Below are 9,090 nucleotides of genomic sequence, written 5' to 3' on the forward strand. Positions count from 1 at the left end.
TTTATTGTGTAATCCAATTTATATGAAATATCCAGAATATGCAAATCCATAGAGACAGAAAGCAGACTAGTAACTGCAAAGGGATGAGGAGGAAAGGATAGAGAGTGACTGCTAAAGGGTGTAGGATTTCCCTTTATCATCACTGCTTCCCCCACAGTGGTGACACTCATAACCTTGTTAGTAAACTAAAAACCAATGGATTGTATATTTCATTTATGTTTGTTATTAGAGTCTAAGGTCTCACTATGTTGCCTACACTGTTCTTGAACTCCTGCCTCAAGCAATTCTCCACCTCAGCCTCCCCATCTGCTGGGATTACAGGCATAAGTCACCATATCCAATTCTGATAATACACTTCAAATTTGTAAATTTTAATGTATGATATGTATATCTCCGATAAAAAAAAAAGAACAGGGAGTTCTGTACTGATATGATATAATCTCCAAATATATTTAGTAAAAAAGAAAGGTACAGAACAGTGTGTGCAATATACTAGTATATTCTTTAAAAAATTGTACATATATATATATATATATATATATACACACAAACACACACTGTCCAGGCATAAAACCTCTCAAGAGGCATACAGGAAACCAGTAACATTATTTCCTAAAGTAAAGGATCCTGGAGTGCCTGTGAATATTGTGGTCTGGAAGGGAGACCTAACTTTTCAACATGCTCTTTTGTGCCTTTTAAATTTCGTATAGAGTACAACACTTCCCTTATTTTCTAATTTATAGAAAGAAAAAAAGGAATACTCTGATATTTATCTTTAAAAAAGGAATACTCTTTAGTCTTTAGTTTTATGTTAAGAGATCATCTGTATTTTTTTCTGTAATAAACTTAAAACATATCCACCCATTTTGTCAGATTTATTTATTCCTTAGCAATTTGTTTTAAAAGTACAGTTTTTGTCTCAATCCTTAATAATACTATATTCATTATATTTCAGATGTTTAGGTTTCTCACGGAGAAAAAGAAACACAGGCATAAACCTCTATACTATCCAGCTGCTAGTCCTGCAACATGATTTTAATAAAGTATTGCTGATACTTGAACAATTTCTATGATGTCAGTAGAGTAATATCAACAAGAATGATTGTAAAGCAGCTGGCCTTATAAGTCAAGAGTTATAATATTTGATCCACTGTTCAATCCATTTCTAGATCTGATCTAGATTATTTTCTTTTTTATTTATATATTTATTTTTATTCATTTATTTATTTATTTATTTTAAGAAGGAGTTTCGTTCTGTCACCCAGGCTGGGGAGCAGTGGTGTGATCTCAGCTCACTGCAAGCTACGTATCCCAGGTTCATGCCATTCTCCCGCCTCAGCCTCCTGAGAAGCTGGGACTAAAGGCACCCACCACCAGGCCCCAGCTATTTTTTTTTTTTTTGTATTTTTACTAGAGTTGGTGTTACACCGTGTTAGCCAGGATAGTCTTGATCTCTTGGCCTGGTGATCCACCCGCCTAGGCCTCCCAAAGTGCTGGGATTACAGGAGTGAGCCACTGCACCCAGCCAATCTGATCTACATTATTTTCTAGCTCTTCTGGTATATTTCTGGGCAACTGATGCATGATTTCTTCCTTGTGGGATGTTGTGGCTTCTTCATAAAGAACTTGAATAATCTCACACTGAATATTGTCTGTTAGAGTCTTCTCATTACAACCCCTTGTTTCAAGTCTTTCATACAATACGTTGGTATCTGTCCTCAGCACAAAAACTATGTGAAACCAGCATTTAGGGAAGAAATCAAAACCAGGGTAATCAACAATAACTCCACCTTCTCTTATTTGGTTATCTAACTCATCAACTACTCTGTCTTCATCTAAAATAGGACAATCATACTCTTCAACATAGCCATCATACAATTGCTCTTCTCAAGATAAATCACCCACATCAGTGTATTTCAATCCTGATATTCATGCAAGTTCTTTGCCTAGTGTGGTTCTTCCACCCGCTGTTGTACCGGTGGGAAGGATGTTCAGAAGCAATGATGGCTTGCCGCGAGGGCTCCGAGTGCCTTGTTCACATGTCCTTTGCACTACTGTTCTTGGAATTTCTAAACCAAATCCCAATGCCTCCACAACTCCCTTCACACACATTTGACTTCAGACACCACATATTTATTAAAAAACTGCATAACATAGAGGTCTCCAGAAATGTGAACACATTTCCCCAGATTCCCAAAACTAATGAAAACTAGTCAGATCTTGTAGGTTCTTACAGATTCTGGAAGGACTTTGGTTTTCAGTGTGAATGCACTGGAAGATTCTGGGAGGGAGAAAAGAAGCCGTAGAAGATTGAAGAGAATAGTAAGCATGGGACAGGAACATGTTTCTCTGTGACAGCAAGAAAAATAAAATTACACTTTTCTAAAACAACTTCCATTGGAATAGGGATGACTAAACCATATTTAAACTCTGGCTTTCTCTGTGACTTTTGGACCTCTTCCATGTGTTACCTGCTCATTTATTTTCACCTTGCTTTTTATATGGCTGTTGCCTCCTCTCTTTCCACACTGCAGGAATTTTTTCTTTGCTACAGTATATCCACCAAAGTTTTTTTTTTTTCCTTCCCCACAATAGTAATTGGGCTCACCAGAAAATGCCCAACTCCCAGCATCTTCCTCAGGAAAGAATTAAAGCTGTAGTGTATGTGTTGAAATGTTTGTCTTTTGGAGAGATTGCCTAATGAATAGATTCTGTCTTTCCTGACATGGAGTGCTGAAGGACATGATGGAGTCATACAAATGACAGTTGTGTCTGATGAGAAGAAAGAAAATTGCAGCACTAGAGAAACTGTAATACCACAGAGAGTCAACTGGGGAAGAAAATAGGTAATCCATCTAAAAACAATGAAACAAATTCCCTTTAACTGAGAAATACACACAGATCCAGAGAAGACATATCTGAGAATGCATCTGTGAAGCACCCAGAATCTATAGCCTGGCTGAGTGCTGTCAATATCCCCCTTTACTAAGCCAGTTTTTTTTTTTTTTAATGTGTGTGTGTGTGTGTTTTGAGAAAGAGTTTTGCTTTGTCACCCACGCTGGAGTGCAGTGGAGTGATCTCAGCTCACTGCAACCTCCATCTCCTGGGTTCAAGTGATTCTCTTCTCTCAGTCTCCTGAGTGGCTGGGACGAGAGGTGCACACCACAATGCCCAGCTAATTTTTTTTTGTATTTTCAGTAGAGATGGGTTTCGCTATGTTAGCCAGGCTGGTCTCAAACTCCTGGCCTCCAGTAATCTGCCCGTATCAGCCTGCCAAAATGCTGGGATTACAAGCATGAGCTACCATACCCAACCATGCCAGGTTTTAAGTGCTACATTTGATGGATGTTGTGTAATTTTCCAAATCTTATAAAAAAATTACAAGGCATACGGAGATGGTGGAAAATACACTTCAGTGGAAGAAAGAGAATAAATATCCAGAAGTTGAATGTTAAGAAATGAAAATTTTTGCATATCTGATAAAGAATTAAAAATAAAGAAACAGTCTCAGTGAACAAAAATAAAACAAAAATAAACAATTGAATAACATTTAAAAATAATAAATGACCAAAATATGATATCAACAAAGAGATGAAACATTTTTCTAAAAACCCAACAGAAATTGTGGCATTGAAGGATCCAATAACTGGCATTTACAAATTCACTACAGAGACACAACAGCAAACAATGGAGCAAAAAAGGAATCAGGAAATTAAACATATATTATTCACAAACATTTAAGCCTGGAAACAAATTTTTGAAAAAAATGGAAAAAATAAGTGTGAAATATGAGACTTACTGGACACGATCAAGTAGACCAATATATTCAGAGAATGAGTCTTATAAAAAGAATATAGGAAGAAAATGACATAAATCTTATTTAGGAGAAAAAGAGGGCATGCTGAGACCCCTACACATTTCAGTGATGAAAGAAAGCATACTAGTAACCAAGAATAATTGATCTGGAAAACACTATACTTCAAAAATTAGAAAAAAGAAAACCTTTCTAAGTTTAAAATAAAAAATCTAAAGTTGCTTACTGCTAGAATAACCCTAGAACAAAATACAAATGACAGTCAATTATGCTGAAACGTTAAATGATGCTGGACAGCATCATAAAACCATATGATAATACAAAGCTCTCTGTTAAATATAAGTATATACACCGATATAAAATTTGCTATTGTAATAATAGTGGTGCATAAAATTCTTAAATATCTGTGAAAATACACACAATATATAAAGATATAATTTGTAACATTAGTAAGATAGTGGGGGAAGTAAAAATGAATATATTTTGTATGCTGTTAACTTGAAGTTGAAGGCAAAAGCTGTTTGCCTTGGGGACCTTAGCACTGGGCATGGGATGAGACAAAGCTGCCATTTTGTCTCCCTTAGTTCTTCCATCTCCCCCACTCTGCATAGGGATTTTTCTTGGTCTGCAGGAATAGTCAATGTGGCCAGGCTCTGTTCTGCACACACAGACAGATGTAGGTAAGCATGGCATGTATAGAGGGGGCATGGGATTCTAAAAGGAATTAAATATTCAAAAAGTGGAAACCTGAGAATTTTGGGCATGATTCTCAGGGCTTTGGGCTGGGGAAATGGTAAGTCCTTGCTTCCAGCCATGCGGTTTCTCATCAGAGTTGCTGGGGCCTTCTCCCTGCAGGTGTCCCTTAAGGAGATGTTGCAGGAGATTTAGCCGGTGCTGATGGTCCATGAAGATATGTGTCACTGCACCTGCTTCTCACTGCACCTTCTTCTCACTGCACCTGGACAGCAACATGCCAAACAACTTCCCAGGGCTGCAGAACAGTGAGGAGCTGCAGGGGGCTCAGGGCTGTGTAAGAGGGACGGCTGGTTTGGAAGTTGGGTAGAAGGCCTAGAGGAGGGATCCCAAAAGAAGGGCCAGGTAGCACTTCCCCACTCTTCGGAGGTCTTTGTGTCACAGATAAGCATGTGAATGTGGATTCAAGCCCAAGCCTCCTTCTTAGCCTGTCCCACCAACACCTTATAACTTCATATCCCACAAGTTAAAGAACAGAGTTGTGATTCTAAAAAAATCAGGCAATACAAATCCAGGCTTAATATCAGCCCAATAAAATTCTATAAAGATAAATGATGTCTTGGAAAAAAAAAAAAACTTAAAAAGATTCACAGTATTTGAGTGCAGAAATCTGCCCAGTGCAGCACCAACTGCTGTGGTGAGATTCACCTGGTTGTAAAGCAAAATCTCTCATGTACTCATGTTCCCTGGGGAAAAGCCACTCATGTTCCCAGGGTCTACCTGCTTGCTAAGAGCAATTGTGGAAAAGATTTGGAGCTCAATGATGCCCATAATTGATCACAGAATCTTTCCTCTTTCCCAAAACAGCCACCATTAAAATTCTATGCAACCCATACTGAAAGATGGTCCTGAAGTTGGAGGCCCTGGGGAGTCCTCAGCACACCCCTGCATGAGGGCTGCCCAAAAAGGCAGCTCTAAATGTTCCATCTACCCAAGACACTATTGCAAAAAAAGCAGTTAGCCTTGTCAGCTCTTCAAGACCCACGAGTGCTTCAGAGGCATTTGGTAGAAGATTCTTTGTAAGAAAGGATCCCTGCCCACTAGCAGACAGGAGTGTGTGTTTGTGTGAGTGTGGGGGTGTGTGTTGAAATTAGAACCCCACCTTCTGTGTTCATTATGGAATTTGAAAATGGAAGCCTAAATTTGAAAGTTAAAATCACCCGTGAAACTATCTTACAAAATATTTTCTGTGCTAGATGTGATGTTTAAGGGTACAGGGCCCTGGTAACATCCTATTTCCCTCTCCCTGAAAGAGCTATACACACTATTCAAGGCCTGCTTCCACATGAACCACATCAAAGAGCAGCTTAAGAGCCTGGACCCATCTGCCACCTTCCGCAGGGCTGACTAAAGCTCCTGGTTCTTCCTGAGCATCTTCTCCAATGATCTGAGAGGTGGGGGAGACATTGGGGCAAGGATTAAAAATAGGGGAGGGGAGCATGGATACCAGAAGCTGAGGACCAGGTTTTCCCACCTGGAGGGGTCTGGCCTAGAGGCACTCAAACCAGGGTCAAATTTAGGTGGAGACCGCTGGCCTTGGGTGGCCCTGTGCTGACCACCAGCCTCAAGTACCTCAGACAATAAGTGAAAGAATGGCTTGGAGATGAATCTAATTGACTGTGTGCCACCTGAGCACATCTTTCTAGGGATCCATGAGGAGCCACTGTGTCTCCAGAGCCATGACTGGAAGGTGGAACTCCCAAAGGGAACAAAGAAGAGGGTCCTCAGTGAGATGAAGAGCTTATTTCTACTAGACCATTCCTGAAGCGCTTTCAGTGACTGAAAGTGCCTAGCATGAGCAGCTGGAACCCACTTCCTGGAAACTGCAAGATGCAAGGAGACTTCATGTACCTCTTTGTATTACAGACAAGGGCCAGAAGGGCCCCATCAGTGCATCTGCATTTGGCTTTTACTGGATCCAGTAAGTCTCTGCCAGCTCCCTACAGACTCTTGGGATGTCACTGGTTCTGGGTCTGTGGACAGATAACCAGGACATGTGCTCAGTGCCCACTTCCTCCTTGTAGGCCTACAGCCTATTGCTCAACCCCAAGCCCACCAGCCCTTGCTTCCTAAGCCATTACCTACTGGAGCTGCTCAAGTACAACAGCCTGAACTTCACAAAACTCTTTGTCATGCCATGAAAGAAAAGGTAAGGCTGCCTGGCTTGGTGGCTCATGCCTTTAATCCCAACACTGTGGAAGGCCAAAGTGGGTGGATTACCAGGTCAGGAGTTCAAGACCAGCCTGGCCAATACAGTGAAACTCTGTCTCTATGAAAAATGCAAAAATTAGCTGGGTGTGGTGATGCATGCTTGTAGTCCCAGCTGCTCAGGGGGCTGAGGCAGAAGAATTCTTTGAACCCGGGAGGTGAAGTGTTACAGTGAGCTGAGATCACATTGATTCACTCCAGTCTGGGTGACAGAGTGAGACTTCTTCTAAAAAAATAATAAAATAAAATAAAATAAAATAAAGTAAAATAAAAGAAAATAAAATGAAAGTAATGTCACTGTTTCATCTCCCCCGTCTTGTGTCAAGTTACAGATGCTTATGGGATGAACCAGCCAGCCAAAACTCCAGAGCTTCTGCCCAAACTATCTGCCCCCACTGCTTGAGTCCCCTCTAGGGAGCTGTCCATGTGACAGGGGGCATCCCTGGGAGTGTTGGCCATTTGCTTCCATCTGACTTCAGGGCAGATTCTCAGAGGAAGAAGATCCTAGAGCAGATGGAGGTCTTAGAGAAGAAGCCTATGGCAGGGTTCTGGGCTCGGTGGGCTGTGTATCTCCCCCTCCCCTGCTTGTCACAAGGTCCAGAACCACACACTCATTGAGGTCACTGCTCCATTGCACGTGTGCAGCTGGATGGCTCCCCAGGCAGAGGCTGCCATGGACTGTGTGCACACAGAGAATGCCTACAGCTTGAGGCTGTACTATGAGGAGAACATTCCTGAACAGGGGCATGCAGACTGGTCCAGCCCTCAGTGGGAACCCCCTTCCTCCTGGGTACTAGACAGAATTCCGTGCACTTTCCTGAAGGCTCCATGCTGGGTCTGTTCATTTGGAAGTTTGAGGCTGTCCGTAGGGAGGTAATGAAAGAGACTTCTCCTCCATCTGGAAAAAAATAAAAAAAAGAAGAAAGAAAGAAAAGGGAGACTTCTCAGAGCACACTGTGGGGTACAGGCTGAGCCCTTGCCTTCCTCCCTGGTCCCTCTATGGTCCCAGGACTGAAAAAAGGAGCTGCAGACAATAAGGGAACCACTCTGCAAGAACAGGCCTTAGTGGCTGCTTCAAGAAAGAACCACAGTCAAAGTGTCTACAGCCCTTAGTGACTGACTGGCAGCTTCAGGCCCACCTACCATCTGCAGGCAGGTTTTCTTGCTGACAGAATGAAAACAAGGAAAACAGGAATGAGTCCAGCCCTCTCAGTCACCCTGAAGGTTGCCTGGTGTTCCCTGCAAGGCCTTCTAGCCTTCTGTTTCTTGGCAGACCACCCAAGCATCATTTTCTGGCCTTCGAGACTTTGATTCTCTGGAAGGAGAAGGCCCTACTTTTCACTAGGCTAAGTGGTCAGGGCCATTCAGCTCTCCCCATTCAGTAACAACCAATAGGCTCTCACCTGGGTACACACTGCCCAACCATGGCCCTTCTAAGGCAGGAGTTCATTTGTCTTACAGGTTCAGCTTACTAGGGCTTAAAAGTTATCAGTGCTGTTATTAAGATAGGGAATATAGGGGGAAAGAGTTGCCTTGAAAAATTTCCCCTAATCTTACCTTGGAGAGCATCAGCACATGTGACAGCATAGGCAGGGCTGCTGAGGATGCTGGGGGAGAGTGCCCAGTGTGTCCAGCCAGCAGGTCGCTTCTAGAGGTGGCTCATGTCCCAGCCCCTGAGAGAAGCAGTCAGACATCCCAGCAAGGAGCTGGGGTGTGTAGACCAGGGCAACCCAGGCACACTGATGGCGGCTTGGCACTACCTCCCATCAAGAGGTGTCACCACAGCTGACCCTTGGAGCCAGGGAGTGATTTTCAATGTGTGCAAGGCAGTCAGTTCCATCAGCTGTACAGCCTTCAACACTCACTTCACCTTGGACATCTCACTAGAAAGCAGTGGGGACTGGCCAATGCAGAAGCTCTGCCAAGTGGGACAGAACATCATGGGGTGGGGGATCTGGGGCCTGTCTGCTTATCTGAGCATTGCTGTCTGAGGGTGGGCTCTGCAACCAAACAGTGACTGTTTTCATATTTGTCTGTTCATTTATGGGTTTAAAATATCCTAATATTTCATGTGTGGTAGTTTCAAGCTTGTATTTGTGTATTTGTAAAAATTTTATTAGAAGAAAGAGGGCTTAAGACAACAATATTTTAGAAGGTCTTAAGGGAGCATAGACTTCATGTCACAACAGGTACTGTTGACCTCTTTTTGCTACCTTTGTGCAAAGTATACACAGAAAGTGCAGCCAGAGGTGATGAGGCCAAGTGTCTAGAGAAGAGCTGCCTGGGCTTGCTTCCTGGTCTGCAGTCAGGTGGAC

At 42.5% G+C, this 9,090-nt stretch overlaps 1 pseudogene; it reads right to left on the minus strand.

Annotated features, from left to right (window-relative positions):
- Window positions 1-1,126: 1,126 nt before the first annotated feature.
- Window positions 1,127-2,112, minus strand: LOC129025735 (adenylate kinase isoenzyme 6-like; annotated as a pseudogene).
- Window positions 2,113-9,090: the final 6,978 nt, after the last annotated feature.

The sequence above is a fragment of the Pongo pygmaeus genome, chromosome Y, assembly GCF_028885625.2.
Source record: "Pongo pygmaeus isolate AG05252 chromosome Y, NHGRI_mPonPyg2-v2.0_pri, whole genome shotgun sequence".
Taxonomy (NCBI): Eukaryota; Metazoa; Chordata; class Mammalia; order Primates; family Hominidae; genus Pongo; species Pongo pygmaeus.